This window comes from Harpia harpyja, chromosome 1 (assembly GCF_026419915.1).
Source record: "Harpia harpyja isolate bHarHar1 chromosome 1, bHarHar1 primary haplotype, whole genome shotgun sequence".
In the NCBI taxonomy this organism is placed as follows: Eukaryota; Metazoa; Chordata; class Aves; order Accipitriformes; family Accipitridae; genus Harpia; species Harpia harpyja.
Genome location: NC_068940.1, coordinates 109,341,583 through 109,356,667, shown reverse-complemented (window position 1 = coordinate 109,356,667; position 15,085 = coordinate 109,341,583). Strand labels below are relative to the sequence as shown.

The following is a 15,085-nucleotide window of genomic DNA, read 5'->3' as shown; positions in this document are numbered from 1 at the left end:
CAAGGCCAAGTGCAAGGTCCTGCACCTGGGTCAAGGCAATCACCAGTACCAGTGCAGAGTGGGGGATGAATGGATTGAGAGCAGCTCTGCAGAGAAGGACGTGGGGATACTGGTAGATGAAAAATTAGACATGAGCTGGTAATGTGTGCTTGCAAGCCAACCGCATCCTGAGCTGCATCACAAGCAGCATGGCCAGCAGGTCGAGGGAGGGGATTCTCCCTCTCTACTCTGCTCCCCTGAGACCCCCACCTGGATCCAGCTCTGCGGTCCACAGTACAAGACATGGACCTGTTGGAACTGGTCCAGAGGAGGGCCATGAAAATTATCAGAAGGCTGGAACAAAGATGAGAGAGTTGGGGTTGTTCAGCCTGGAGAAGAGAAGGCTCCAGGGAGACCTTATCAGGGCCTTTCAATACTTAAAGGCTGCAACACTATAGAAGATGGAGAGAGGCTTTTTACCAAGGCCTGTAGTGATAGGTCAAGGGGCAATGGTTTTAAACTGAAAGAGGGTAGGTTTAGATTGGACATAAGGAAGACATTTTTTACAATGAGGGTGGTGAGACACTGGAACAGGACTAGATGATCTCTGAAGGTCCCTTCCAACCCAAACCATTCTATGATTCTATGAACCACACACTAAATGAGCTTTGTACTTTCTCCTGCAACTACTCATATTGGCCACTGTCCACACAGAGTCTGATCAGCCCTCCAGCCAGCTCAGTCACTATATGGTTATCCCTATGATCTCAAAGAAGAAAAAACAAGAATGAAAAACCTTAAGTAACCTTGCAGTATGTCCTTTCTCTACCATGGAAATGGAAAGCTTTAAAAAATTATCTACAAGCAACATTTAAAAATCATTCCTCACTGACCTAACAGCTGCAAACACAGCTCTTGCTCTCCATCTAGACATCACCTTTTAACTGTAAATTCTACAGTTGCCATTAATCATTCATATTTTGCCAGGGGAAAATGACTGGTTTAAATCTTTAAAAATCAGGAATTTATAAATTTTGAATGTTATGCCTTGTTAGGCCTTGCAATTTCACCAAATGAAGTCCAATTTCTTTCACATCATCAAAAGCACATTTGCAAACCAAAGGCCACATGCTTATCAAAAGTTAAGTTTATACGATTTCCCACTTCAGTGCAATAGTTATGCTTATAAATTTAAAAATATATGGTTGGTAAATTGTATTTTCTTCTCTGCAGTTTAGGATCTTGAAAGGAGCTGAACTGCCTTTAAACAAATTATTTTTAAAATTAATTCACAGACAGAGAATAAGTGTGCCAAATTTCAGGGTAAAGAGTAAAAGATACAGTGTTGATTAGACTCTGAAACTGACATTCTTGGAGCAGGCAAATTCTTCAGTCCAGCTAAGGGCTTTAATTAAGTCATGGTGATGGTTATATTCAAAGAGAAATGCTTCTATTCCTAGCTTTGGACAACTACCCTAGACAAACATAGACATCATCATTATGTGTCATGGTTTAACCTCAGCCAGCAACTAAGCACCACACAGCCACTCACTCATTTCCCCCCCACCCAGTGGGATGGGGGAGAGAATCAGCAGGAAAAAAAAAGTAAAACTCATGGGTTGAGAAAAGAACAGTTTAATAGAACAGAAAGGAAGAAACTAATAATGATAATAATAATAGAATGTCAACAATAATAATAAAAGGATTGGAATATACAAAACAAGTGATGCACAATGCAATTGCTCACCACTCGCCAACTCATGCCCAGTTAGTTCCTGAGTGGCGATCCCCCCCACGCAGGCCAGCTCCCCCCAGTTTATATACTGGGCATGACATCACATGGTATGGAATACCCCTTTGGCCAGTTTGGGTCAGCTGCCCTGGCTGTGTCCCCTCCCAACTCCTTGTGCCCCTCCAGCATTCTTGCTGGCTGGGCATGAGAAGCTGAAAAATCCTTGACTTCGTATAAGCACTACTTAGCAACTACTGAAAACATCAGTGTGTTATCAACATTCCTCTCATACTAAATCCAAAACATACACTATACCAGCTACTAGAAAGAAAATTAACTCTATCCCAACCAAAACCAGGACACTATGGTAAGAGTACAAAATAGTAAAGGCTACTGGACTATCAAAGGCCATAAAGGAAAGGACAGGAAGTTTGTCTCTCAACACTGGAACCAACGAATAGAGAGTTTTTAAAAAAATGGAAAGAAGATCAAAACAGCTTTCCATAAAATTCATGGGACCCTTGTCCAGCATTGAGGTGCCAGTGCTATCAATATATCCAGGTACAAGAATGACCATATCACTGCTACCTTCATGTTTACTCAGTGAATATCAGAACCATTTGACAAGGGCCTCTCAGGCTGTCAGTTCACGAAAATCAGACATACTTCACTTCATGACCTCTGAGTAACATTTCCTGAACAAGACCTACCAGCCACTGTCTACATTATGCAAGCATTACGGAGAACACAGCAATAACTTTGTGAGCTAGAAGAAAAAGCATGCAAGTTGTAGTTATTTGCTTGTTTCTATGCTCTTAGGACACTTCTGTATAAATGAAAAACCTGGATAACTCCCGTGGTAGAATACCAGAACTCTTAATCCTTTACATTTTGAATTAAGAACCATTCAGTTCCTCCAACTGCACCTTTCCAGAAAAGCTAAGTTCCTGGAATGCTATTCAAGGGGAAACTAGCAAATTCCAGGTGCTAGCCCAAGCACTCTGTTTGGAAACCACTGTGGCAATACTGTACTAGAAGAGGAGTAAGCTCCAAGTGATTAAGAGTAGTGAAGTTAAAGTTAACACCTTACCTTTCATCAAAAAGCTAAAGGAGTTTTAATACATAAGCTCTTCTGATTCCAGCGAGGGTTGTGGATTCTCTGCAGGAATATACATTAGCAGGTATATTCTGCATTAACTTTAACATCAATGGATTCTTAACAAGTTAGTCAGCATAGAGAACAGGGCATGTGATAGTTACAGGAACAGAAAGAAATGGAGTGGGGTGTCAGAACTGAAAAGAAAAGAAACTTTCCTAAATGTCAACTAGAAAAAGCCTTTTGCCACATTTGCTGCCTGGCATTCAGTGGTCATCTTGAACCCAACACCATCCATAAGTGCAAACAGAAGTAAAAAAATTACAAAAGCATTTCCTGCTTAGCAGGTTATTATTCTCATTGTCTTTACTTCCAATTTCTTTTGCCAAGCATCTGCAGTCACCCCCTTTTTGTCTGGTCTCTCCCTCTGCCAAATAGCTCTCAACCCTACCTCAGCCTTATACCAGTTGGAACCTGAATGAGAACTACCAAACTGCCTTTCTAAAAGACATACCCTTACTCAGCAACAGCTGCAAGCTGGATCCAGGTACCCACTACCTTTAGGAACATGCCAAAGTGAATGGTCCTATAGACCTCCCAAGTCTCAGAATCCAAGAGAACATTCAACTGAACAGAAAAGGACAGAATAGTGACGGAAAACATCATCACAGAAAAGTCAATCACAGAAAACTTGAACAACTCCTTCCAATGAAGATAACTTAACATTGAAACAGCAGACCTAAGCATTTGGGGGATTTTCTAACATTGTTTACTCCCAACTGCTGACTCCATAATTAGATGACTGCAAAAACTTAAAAGGTATGTGGAAGAAAAAAAAATGATTCAGCATTTGCCTCATTTTCCTATTCCTTTTCCACGTATCCATTACTAGTCAGAGACAGGATACTTTGGTCTGACTCAGCGCAACACAGTTCTTAAGTTCAAGTAAGTTATGATTGGTAGACTAGTACCGGTATGTCTCTGTAACAGACTTTCCCCAGCTCAGCCAGAATCGAAAAGCCAGAGGTAGCAGGCACTGGGCACAGTTCATAACTGTGCTGCAGCAGGCTAAGCAGCATGGTTGTTAAAGGGGCAAATCAGATGACAATAACAAGCCTAATGTGTCTTAAAATTAAAGTTATAACCTAGGCTATTTATTTCCAATGCAAAATAGAATGCATTTTTTGACCACACAATTTACGCTACCAGAGGAGTGACCTGTGCAGGCTGTAAAAGGTGAAAAGACACTCACCCAGTTGTGAGAAAAACAAAGTCCCTTACAGGCATACTGTGCACTGACTGGGAGAAAAGATACACGGATACAGGTGGATATTCACCAGTGGAAGCAACAAGAATGGAACTAATGGTAGAACATAAAGACCTGAGTGGCAGATTTGAGTACCTTATCATGGAGATGATCAATGCGTATCCAACAACAGCAGGTACTGAAGAAGTCTACCAGCCAGGAAGATCTAACCATGTTAATTTAAACCTGCTGTGAGAAGCATGGTAACCCTAAAAATCAACAACCATCTGACAAGAACTAATCACATTTACTTGTAGCTAATGGAGTAATGAATTATGACAAAGAACACCTGCTACTACTCCTCCTACTCTTCATTCTTTCCTCTATTAGGCCTGCTCCTAGCAACAGCATTCTCTAATGTTACTCGCTCTGAGCCAGTCTACTCTGCCTAATCAGCACCCTCCCTGCCAGCACTAGCAGAAACTATCACAGAAGTAGTTGGCTACTAAACAGACCAGCTTAGGTCAACAGCAGCAAGCAGGCAGTTCAGGATTTATTTCACAAAATAACATTACCCATATGTCCAAAGGCAAACATTTTCTAGTCCCAATACAAAGCACAGACACATTCTTTCAACCTAGAACAGGTCATTTTTCAAAGGGCTAAAACCTACCTGTACCAGACTAGGTAGCTGATGAACACCCGGAGTCACATGTGTATAGACCAAGAGGAAGCAGGAAACTTATCCAACAGAATGGGGCAGGAGACCAGATATTATGTCATGATGAATTAGCAGCAGAAACTCTCATTGACCTGAAGCAGGAACAGCTCTAAGACAGCAGGCCAAGGATGCATTTGGATCCAGCTCTGAAAAGAGAAAGTACACACTGCGTGAGAGAGAAGTAATATGCAATATAAATAAAATTTCCTAGAACAGCACCAACCCATGTGATACTTCATAAGCAACACAACTGGGGGAAAAAAAAAAAAAAAAGAGGGAAAAAGCAAGAAAGAAAAGATACAACTGACATAGCGATTAGGGACCTCTCTGCAGACAACTGCGCACAGATGCATGTCCATGTAGCCAAGACAGTGCTTTTACCCAGGCACTAGGCCATCCTTACAGGCTATTCAAGCCAGCTTGTATCTGGGGAGACTGCAAAAAACATGAAGAAAGTACACCACTTGCCTATAGCCTGTCAACATGTTGAGGCATGCTCTAATAAGAACCATAAGGTGGTTAAGATTGGAAAGGATCCCTGGAATTTGCCTGGCCTAACCAAGAAGCAAGGGTATCTTCTTAAATAGATGTTCTCAGTTATGTTTCTGCCATCAGACACCTCTGGTAACCCTTGGGAAAGCAGGCCAGTTCAGGAACTTTAACCATGTCAGCTTGCTTTCATTCTTAAAAAATCAAATCCTTAAAGGCTATCAGAATACTCTAGCATTTCAGCAGGCATCGTTAGCTGCCCTGGCAGGATGGTGAGAGTGTTGCAGACTGGGAGAACTAATGATCCTACAGATTTAGGGTATAGTCAGGCAGCTTCAGTGTCTGCATATTCATGATAGGTCCCAGAGCAGATGAGCCAGAGTAAGAAGGAAAAGGGAGCTGCTCCTTGGGAAGAGCTAAGCCAGCTGCACATGTGTATACAAAGCACTGCTTATTCTGACAGATCTCTACCGTAGTTGATGAAGAAATGAAGCATTACAGCAGAACAGATGTGAACACCAGCACTTACAGCATTCACGGGTGTAAGCGCATACCTAGTCATTCAGTTAGAAGCAACTGCTCAAAGAATGGATAGGCACGAAAGGGAAATATGAGCATCACAGTGCCAGCCTAGGCAGCGCTGGTCAGCACAAGAGCAGACAACTCCATCAGGGACAGTAACAAGGCTCTAGGTCCAGCAGGGTCAAAACAAGGGAAGAACAAAGGGCAGAAAGAAGATCATGGTGTGAACTGTGCTAAAATAGAGCTGAAGTCAAGGAAGGATAGAGTCCGAGAAAGCAGTGGCTGAGCCAGAACACAGCAACGGAGGCAATGCAAGTGAGAAGGGCTGGGCCAGGAGAGTGCATGAGGTACAGAAAGGAGTATCACTGCAGCACTGTGGAAAAGGAGGCAACCAAAGGCTGACAGCGTTGGGAATCTCACCCTCACCCTGCCTTATGGGCAAGGCCAGGCTAGGAGTTTCTTCCTCACAGACAAGAGGGCAGAGGATTCTGCCAGGGAAGAATGGGCTGTTTTCTCATGGTGGTGTCCCCATGGTAAACAGTAGGTTGTTGATTGCTCCTGAGGCAGCACCAAGGAACTGGTTATTTTCAGAAGCTGCAGCACTGCCCTGAATGGACAGTAGCATGAAGCCAGTCTCTCCAAGAAGGGCAGTGCTGAAAGCACTAGGCAAGGATACTGCACAAATGCACCCCCAGACCATGCAAACTGGTGAATGACCTCACTTTCTCCTCAGTCCCCCATTTAATTTCTACCTCAGTCTTTCCCAGCAGCAACTTGCACACAGGGTCCCTCCACAGGCCATGCTGATAGAGGAAAGGGCGGAGAGTTCAAGCCCCAGGGAACAGGAGGGAGGGAGGGATCAGCGATCTCCAGCAGCAAGCTTGTGGCACCAAAGTGAGATGGTTTCCTGTGTGGGAAGTCAAGAATATCTTCTGGAAGGCCATGCAGAACATTAGTCTCCTACAGATACAGATCAGTTTGTCCTGAGAGAGTATCTGGGACTAAGTATCTCCCTCTGAAAACAGAGCTGAGGGGCAGCTTAGTGGCTGCAAGTCAAATACTCTCTCTCAAAAGGTGCTGCCTCCTGCATGAAGGTTGGTTGTTCCTGGATCACTGGAGACAGCTGTCAGTTAGTCGCAGATCAGCACTGGGGTGTGGAGTGTCTCCAGGGACAGGGTGTTAAGAAGAGGACCCTCCTCTCCAGAGGACCACGCCAGGGCGGGCTGGGTGATTCCAGACGAGCGTGCTGCTGTCTTCCCCGGCAAAAGTCACTCCCTGCTGAGGGAAAGCCTCCCGAGGGGGCCTGCAGTCCACATTTGGGAGTGGTAAATGAGCATCGGGCTTCCCCTCTCTGCCTGCCTCTCCAAGCCAGCTGGGCCCCTGTGAGGCAGCAAAGCCACCGCAGCTCGCCCAAGGATGCGGGGGCACGCGCCGGGACAACCGGCGGGGGCCAGGTGGGCGGCTGCACCGGCGCAACGCCGAGTCCGAGGGGAAGAACGGAGAGACCGGCGCGCCAGCGGTCGGGGTGTTCCAGCCCCCGGCTCCGCGGGGGAGCCGTGCGGCAGCAGCGGACCGCGGCGGGGGGGAGGGGGGGGCACCACCGGGCTGCATACCGGCGGCCCGGGGTCTGCTGCCCGGACCCTGCCAGTCTCCCGGTCGGACGTGCCCTGCAGGCAGCACCGGGGCGGGAGCAGCGCCAGTGCCCGGGGTCCGTGCCCGGCCCGGGGGTGCCGCTGGCGGGGGGCAGTGCCCGGGCGGAGGCGTCCCGCAGCCAGAGCTCCCGCAGGTGTCCGGGGCAGAGCCACGGCAAGGCGCCGCCGCGGGGTCGAGCCGGACGAAAGCCCGTGGCGGGGGAGGGGGGGGGGGGGCGCCGGGACCCGGGGCGAGGCTCACCGTCCCGTCCATGCTCCTCCCCGCCGCGCCGCTCTCCCGCTCGCACCGGGGCCGCCGTCCCAGCGCCGGGCGCGGGGCGCCTGCGCGGCGCTGCAGACAGCGGCGCAGGGACCGTCTGCAAAGTGCGCGTCGCCTGCCGCCCGCGCAGGAGCGGCAGCGCGGTGCCGGGACGGGCTGCCCGCAGCGCCCCAGCTGCCGGGGAAGAGGGTCCCGGTGCGAGAGCGACCGCTCCTCCGGCCCAACCGCGCTCCGACCTCCCGCGTTTTAGCGCCGCTTCGACAACGGCAGGACGCCGTAGCCGCGGTCCCCGCGCCCGCTTCCCAGCCCTGCGGGGGCGGCGCGGCGCGGAGCTCCTCCTGTGGACGGGCGGGGGCGGCGCCCGTACCTTTCCAACCCCTCGGGCCGCCCCGGCCCTACCGCCTCTGGAAAGCTCTCACCCGCCTGCCGGCGGCGTCCGCGGCAACCGCGGGAGAGGGTCGGATAAGCTGCAGGTCCGCCGCCACAGCGTGGCCGGCGCAGTCCGTCCCGCCGCCACGACCCTCAGCCCCCTGCCAGCACCGAGCTGCGGTGCCACAGCCCCCTCACCCGCCAGAGCCCCCTCACTCGCCGCCACAGCCGCCTCACTCGCCGCCAGAGCGCCCCCCGCTCGCCACAGCCCCCTCACCCGCCCGTGCGCCCCTCACTCACCACCGCCCCCCGCCGCCACCGCGCTCCGGCTCGCCGCCAGAGCCCCCCGCGCCACCCCGGCGCCCCTCACCCGCCGCCAGAGCAACCCTTACTATCACAGCTCCCCCAACCCGCCGCCACAGCCCCCCGCCTCCAGAGCGCCCCTCACCCGGCAAAGCCCGCCCCGCCGACGCGGCGGCGCTCGCTCACCGCAGCGCCCTCCCGCCGCCACAGCCCCCCTCACTCGCCACCGCCCCCTGCCGCCACAGCGCCCCTCACCCGCCGCCAGAGCCCCCGTTACTGTCACGCCTCCCCTAAATCGCCGCCCCGGCCCCGGCCCCGCTCTGTCCGGCCCCGGCCGCCAGGCGGGTCGGGCTCCGCCACAGAGCCCAGGCCGTCGTCGGGCCGTAGCGACCGCCCGCCGCCCCGGCCCATCCGGCGGCGGTGCCGGTAGCGGCCTGCCCCGCCCACCCGCCCCGCGGACCCACCTGGCGGCGGGGCGCGTGCCGCCGCCGGGGCAGCGTGCCGCGTTGCCGCCTGCCCGGCCGGCGGCGCAGCTCGGGGGCCGTATTCGGAGAGCGGCGTCGGCCGGCGCCGAGCGAGGGTGGCGGAGGCTGCCGCGGGGGCAAGGCTTTACCGAGACTCGGCGAGAGCGTCGGTGGGGACGGGAAGAACAACGACCCGTGTACGGGGAGTGCGCGTGGGGGGAGAAAAGCCTTGAAGCGTGTGTGATATTTCACATTCAAAACTGGCCTGTACCGAGAGTTGTTACCCTGCAGTTGCACGCGCTTTTGCACACCCTTCTCGTAAGGAGCTAGTGACTCCTGGGAGGATGAGGATACCGGCACTGGTGGACCCAAACCAGTCCAGTTTTGGACTGCGTCTGTTGTACTCTGCCAACTGCAATGGGAAAAGAAAAGGAAATTTTTTTTCGTGAACATCCAGTGGAAGACATTTATGAAGTACACTTTCCAAGAACAGTTTGAAGAAGCACTGAGGAGAGCCTGACTTAAGTTGAAGCAGCACTTGCAAACAATGAGGGGTGAGGAGGGGAGTTGGTGTAGGATGAGCACTGAAAGTGAATAATTTTCAAGTGATGCTCCAAGGAGCTGTGAGAAAGGGGTGAAAGGAAACAACTCAGTTTAAAAGCAGTATCAGATGAGCGATTCCGCCAACTCCAAGTGTTCAAAAAGGCTGTAAGTCTAAAAGCTGAAATAAAATCTTGTAAAGATTATGAGGTGGATTTATGTCTCACTGGGTATTTTTAAACGGGGGCTATATATTTATGTGCCTTCAGCTTTTTCAGTCTCCATTTTTCATGTGTGTCACATTTTCAAGCTTTTTGCTACAGCTATTTGCACTAGGAAAACACTCTTGTAAACGGAAAATGAGGTTTTGTGTTACCTATAATCTGGAAACTGCCACCTTTGAGCATCCTGGAAGAAATGGTTCAGCGTGCATGTTGAGAAGATAGCGTAAGTGCTAGGTACATCCAGGTAAGAGAATCTGAAAGAGGAATGCAAGAGAGGGTGACTATCTTGGGTAAGGTACATGACTCATGAGGGGCAAGCCCTGAGATAGCGTTGCAAGAAAGCACCTTGTGTAGCAGTTCAGGCTAGGACTCCTAGCAAGAGAGGGAGCGAGCAGCCTGCACATGTTTTGCAGTACTGTAAAGTATGTTTCATGATGGATGTGTGACAAGATAATGCTTAAGGCCAAATAGAAGAGAGCAGGTTCCTCAGAAAAGAAGTCTTCATGCTGGACTGAAGAATGAAGGAGTCTGCTGAGCAAGAATACCTTGCTTTTGCTGGGGAAATGTGCACCTGTTGATGAGATTATATCATGCTCTGTATCTGGTCATCTGATCTGACCAACAGCAACTCCAAAACTCCTCTGCGGAACAGCCAGGACCATCTGCAAGTGATTGGCTTGCACTCTCCAGAGTGCAAGCAATTGGCTGTGAACCACTTTGGAGTGAGAAAATTCAGCATCCTGTCAGCTGTGACTGAGATAAGCACAGCCATCCTAGGGACGGCACAGACACAACTGAACTGTTAGGACCACCAAGGGAGGAGAGGGGGAAGCCACCCCATGCAGGTTGCCCAGATGAGATAGGCTGCACACCCCCCTCACGTGGGAGAGTCGCATCATTGATATTCCAGCCTTGGAGAAGATTGACGGACACCATGACCAGATACAATATCTGAGTTCACAACATCCCTATTTTTATTTTTTGAAAAAAATATACCTTTTAGTTAAGGATAGAGTGGCAGCTCCTTCATAGGTGAGAAGATGGTGAATCTATTTCACCTGTTTCTGGACATTAACAACGCAGCTGGGACAAAAGCTTCCTGTGTTTGTAACATATACTGTACATTTTTCTCTGGGATCAGCAAATACTATTCCAATAGGATAAGCAAGCCTGTCTAGGACATCCAACGGAGCAAGTTACTCGTACCACAGCTGAAGGCAAGGAAGAAAAATATCCAAGGACATGGAACCCAAAGGAAGTGAAGTACACGCAAGAGTACATGCACCTGGTGCATGACAGGGTGAGCACAGGTGAAGGCACAGCAGACACCTAACGAGGATATGCATTTTCCCAGTTTTACAAGGTGAAAGATGACAATTATGGTCATTTGTCTTCCTGGCCAATCCATGACCCAATTGTAGTCCATGAATTCTGTATTGTGATCCTCACACAGTTTATAATTTCTGGCTGAACTAAAGCGTGTTCTTGAGAAAGTTCTAGTCCTTTTTTGCAGCTAATGACAAAAAAATGGTGGTACAGTCAAATCATAAGTACACCTGACTCATTTACCCTGTTCCTGACAGCGGCCAACACTGAATGCCTAGAAAAGATCATAAAAATAGGGTAGACATACAGTTGATACCTCCCTGAATGCTCTCCTAGCTCATAATGATTTGTGATTCAGAGACCTACTGTGACAGAGGTGTTGGCTTTGTGCTTAATAGCCTTTGATGGATTTCTCTTTTGCAACTTTCATCCACTATATATTCACAGTCATGAAATTTAAGGCCATGAAGGACCATTAATTCTACCCACTTACATATGACAAGTAATTTCACATGGGCCTCCAATGATCTCTGTTACACAAACCAAGTAAATTGTTACATACTGGAAAAGCTACCACTCTGTAATTTCACTAGCTAATCACTTTAATCACTAAAAGCTTATATCTATTTTCAGTTGGAATTATCTGTTGCAGTTTAAAGCTGTTAGTTTTGGTGTTGCTGTTCTTGTGCCTTACCCCTAGACAATTAAAAACCTCTTCAGTATCCAGCATTTTTACTCAGTAAATGTACTTGTACACTCTAATCAGATTACCTCACAATCTTCTAAGTAATTAGAGTTCATAGAACTACAGGATGTTTGGGTTGGAAGGGACCTTCAAAGGTCATGAGCAGGGACATCTTCCACTAGATCAGGTTGGTCAGAGCCCCGTCCAACCTGACCTGGAATGTTCCCAGGGATGGGGCATTTGTGCCAGTGTTTCACCCCCCTCATCACCAAAAATTTTTCTTATATCTAGAATGAATCTACCCTCTTTTAGTTTAAAACATTAAAACCAGTTCAAAGACATTACCCCTTGTCTTATCACTAACAGGAGTTCTGCATTTCTCATTGTAAAGTATTTCTTCCCATCTTCAGGTAAATTTTGTGAGCCTCTTGTATATTGGCTTTTTTTTTCTCTCTGTTCCCTTCAAGCCTTAAAAAAAAGGGCTATGCCAGCAGGGGCCTTGTTGCTGTCTCACATATCAACAGCATGTTTCCCCCAGATTGTCTACCTGTATAGATCTGTCATTATCATGTCTTAATCTTAAACTGTAAACTTTACAGGGCTGGGATAGCTCTGTATTTTAGTGTCTAAAATAGCAGGTCCTGGTCAAATTAAGCTGCTTGCACATTAATACAGTCATTTTCTTTCCAGACTTACCTTTTTTAAAATTTTTTTTTATACAGTCCTCTTTGGAGGAGTGACAGGCCTTCATTTTCCCCAAGCATGTAAGTTTGCACTTGACTGCTTTAAGACAAAATCTATTTGAATAGCCTTACTCTGCTACACACTCTTCTCCATTGTTTTCCTATCTTTATGACTGGTTTTTGCAGTACTCATTTTTTACACCATCTGCAGATTTTATCAGCAGGGATCTTACATTTGCTTCCAAACCATCAATGAAGTGTCACACAACACTGGCTGGAGAACTGTCCCCCTAGGACCTAAGTAGAAGTGCCCAAATCCAACAATTGGCTCTTACTTGATATGCCAATCAGTTCTTAATTCACGTGATTTGTTTGCTGCTGTATAACTTTCTGTTTAATAGTTAAAGCATTGCATTAAATCAAATGGCTTTTCAGGTCTGTAATGGCTGTCTGATCATCTTTAACTCAACGTGTAACCTCAAAGGCTTAAGTCAAGTTGTTTGCCAAGCCTTACTTGCTGTACAATAACCCTGACTAGTATGAGTTACAGAGTAATGCCAACTACACCAAATTTCTTATCAGTTAGCATTTCTGGTTTCAGTTGCTTATTGTCTCATCTTAGGTATCCGTAAAGAGCGATTAACATCTTTCCTGTTTGGTGTAACACTGGATCAATTAATTCAACATTTAATTTTATTTTTGTTTTCTTTCCTCATTACAGCATTTGCCTTATTGCATTTTTAGTTTACTATCCCCAGGCTATTCCAGCTAGAGCATAACTGTGAAAGTTAACCTGTCTGCCTGTAAGACGCAAGATGTTCCTTTCATACAGCCTAATCTCACCTGGGAATGCAGAGTTTTGATCAGTAAACCAGAATCTTCAGCTTATGGACTCAGCAGTTTGCTGGCAGTATTTCCTGCCTTTCCTTTCCCACGGAGCTGGATTAAAAAAAAAAAGAAAAATCACCTTCCAGCTTCCCTCAGTTTTCTCCCAAGATACTAGATGCTCTTAAGAGTTTCAAGTTCTGTGTGGTATTGCATCGTTGTCTTGTATGCACTGACATGGGCAGTGACTTGCCAAACAATGATCCACTCCAATTTTTTGGTTAACGTCTTTGTTTTGTTTAAATGACAGTCCATCAAATCTCACTATCCTGTTTCCCATGATCCTCCTTCTTCTCTAATGAGGACTAACTAATAATTCTAGCTTGCCCTATGTCATTTTAAAACCTTCTCTGTAGCAGCTTGTTTTACATCGCAGATATCCCCAACTGCTACATCCCCTACAGCTCTCAGTTTCACTACCACAGAGAGAGATTTCCTGACAGTTAACTTACTGCATCTTTTTCAATGTTTATTCTTTCAACTTGGTTGCATGACACCTGTTTTACCCCCATGCATCATATCAGGCTGCCTGCTTTGCTTACATAGTTTTCTACAGCATCCAGTGCCCATTGCCAGTCGTTCCAAATGTGTGGTCTAGAACAATGATTCAGGGAATTCTTCTTGGATATTACACCATACTGAAACTTGCATTTACAAACTATGCATCCTCTCTGGCACCATGAGGTTGTATTTCATGCATCAGAATCTCTTTTATGTTCAAGAAGACAAACACACCATCACCAAGGCAAGCAGCAGCAGGGGTTCTTACACTGTCCATCTTTGCTATTGTAGTGATCCTGACTGGAAGACAGTCACTGTACATCGAGTTGATGCCCCACGTAACAGTTAACCTGAGTGTGCACGGGCCTGTGCTGTGCTGCCCACACAGTGGGACATTCAGGCCTGTTTGCTGCACAAATCCTTGCCTGCAGGACAACCTCAGCCAGCTTGTTGTAACAGAAGAGACCGCAGGCAGCTCTCTGTCCACACCGGAGATTATGCCACCTGTGTGACCTTGCCTTTGTCTAAAAGTGAGGCAAGAAATTCTCATGCAAACATCCTTTCTGTCTGACAGTAGAAATGATGAATAGAGTTGTTTTCTTGTAATCCTGTAATAGCTGTAATGGCCAAAATGGGAGAATCTACTCCACAGATGGAGTCTGCATGGTGTGCTGTGTGTGGATCAGAGGCCCATTCCATGCTACACCACTTGGGGTTCCCTGCATCTCAAGGATGTAAGATTATCTATACTATTCTCTTTATAGTGTTAGCTCTAATACATCATATTTTAAATGAGACCTTACATAGTCTGAGTGCCTTTCCTACTGGGATCATAACAGATCAGCACCTCCTCATGCAAAACAACCACTCGTAACAAGAAAAAAGTTTCCCAGTTAGCTTCTCTCGTTCTCACTCTTTGAAGGATTGCTTAGCCGCAAACATGCATCCCAGTAAGACATTCAGCAGAGTTCTGACTTCTTCCCATGTAAATGTGATCAAGACATCTCTCACTTTTAAAATAAACAAATCTGAGATTTCTATCCAATTTGAAGCAATGTCCCAGACTTTGAATACTTCTTTTGAAGCTTTTCTAATCTTTCAGCATCTCTTTTGATGCTGACACCAGACCTCCACCTCATAGTCCTCACGAGTATAGCAAATACAACCTCTTTCCTTAAACAGTGCTTATGCAGCCATGAATGGGGTTAGTCACACTCACTGGCTCATTGCACTGAAATTCACAAGCTCACATCAGGGCTTTGGCCTTTGATTTCTAGCATACTGGCTGGAAAGCTGAAAGCTTTGCAGTAAAAAGATTGGTGACGTCCTGACAGATAACAAGTTAAACATAAGCCAGCAGTGTTCCCCTGCAGCAAAGGCAGCCAACAGCATCCTGGGCTCCATTAGGA

General features: G+C 47.5%; 1 protein-coding gene across 4 annotated transcripts in view; it reads right to left on the bottom strand.

The window, feature by feature from the left end:
* The window catches only part of SMARCD3 (SWI/SNF related, matrix associated, actin dependent regulator of chromatin, subfamily d, member 3), a 120,308-nt gene extending 111,628 nt beyond the window's left edge, over positions 1 to 8,680 (bottom strand). Inside the window, exons 1-3 of one of the 4 annotated variants that reach the window (XM_052810031.1) lie at positions 7,679 to 8,187; positions 6,538 to 6,692; positions 4,727 to 4,920 (exon numbers count right to left, since the gene is read on the bottom strand). The gene's annotated coding sequence lies outside the window, so the exon portion shown is untranslated. The other 3 variants (XM_052810047.1, XM_052810024.1, XM_052810040.1) reach the window with 3 other exon arrangements.
* Positions 8,681 to 15,085: the final 6,405 nt, after the last annotated feature.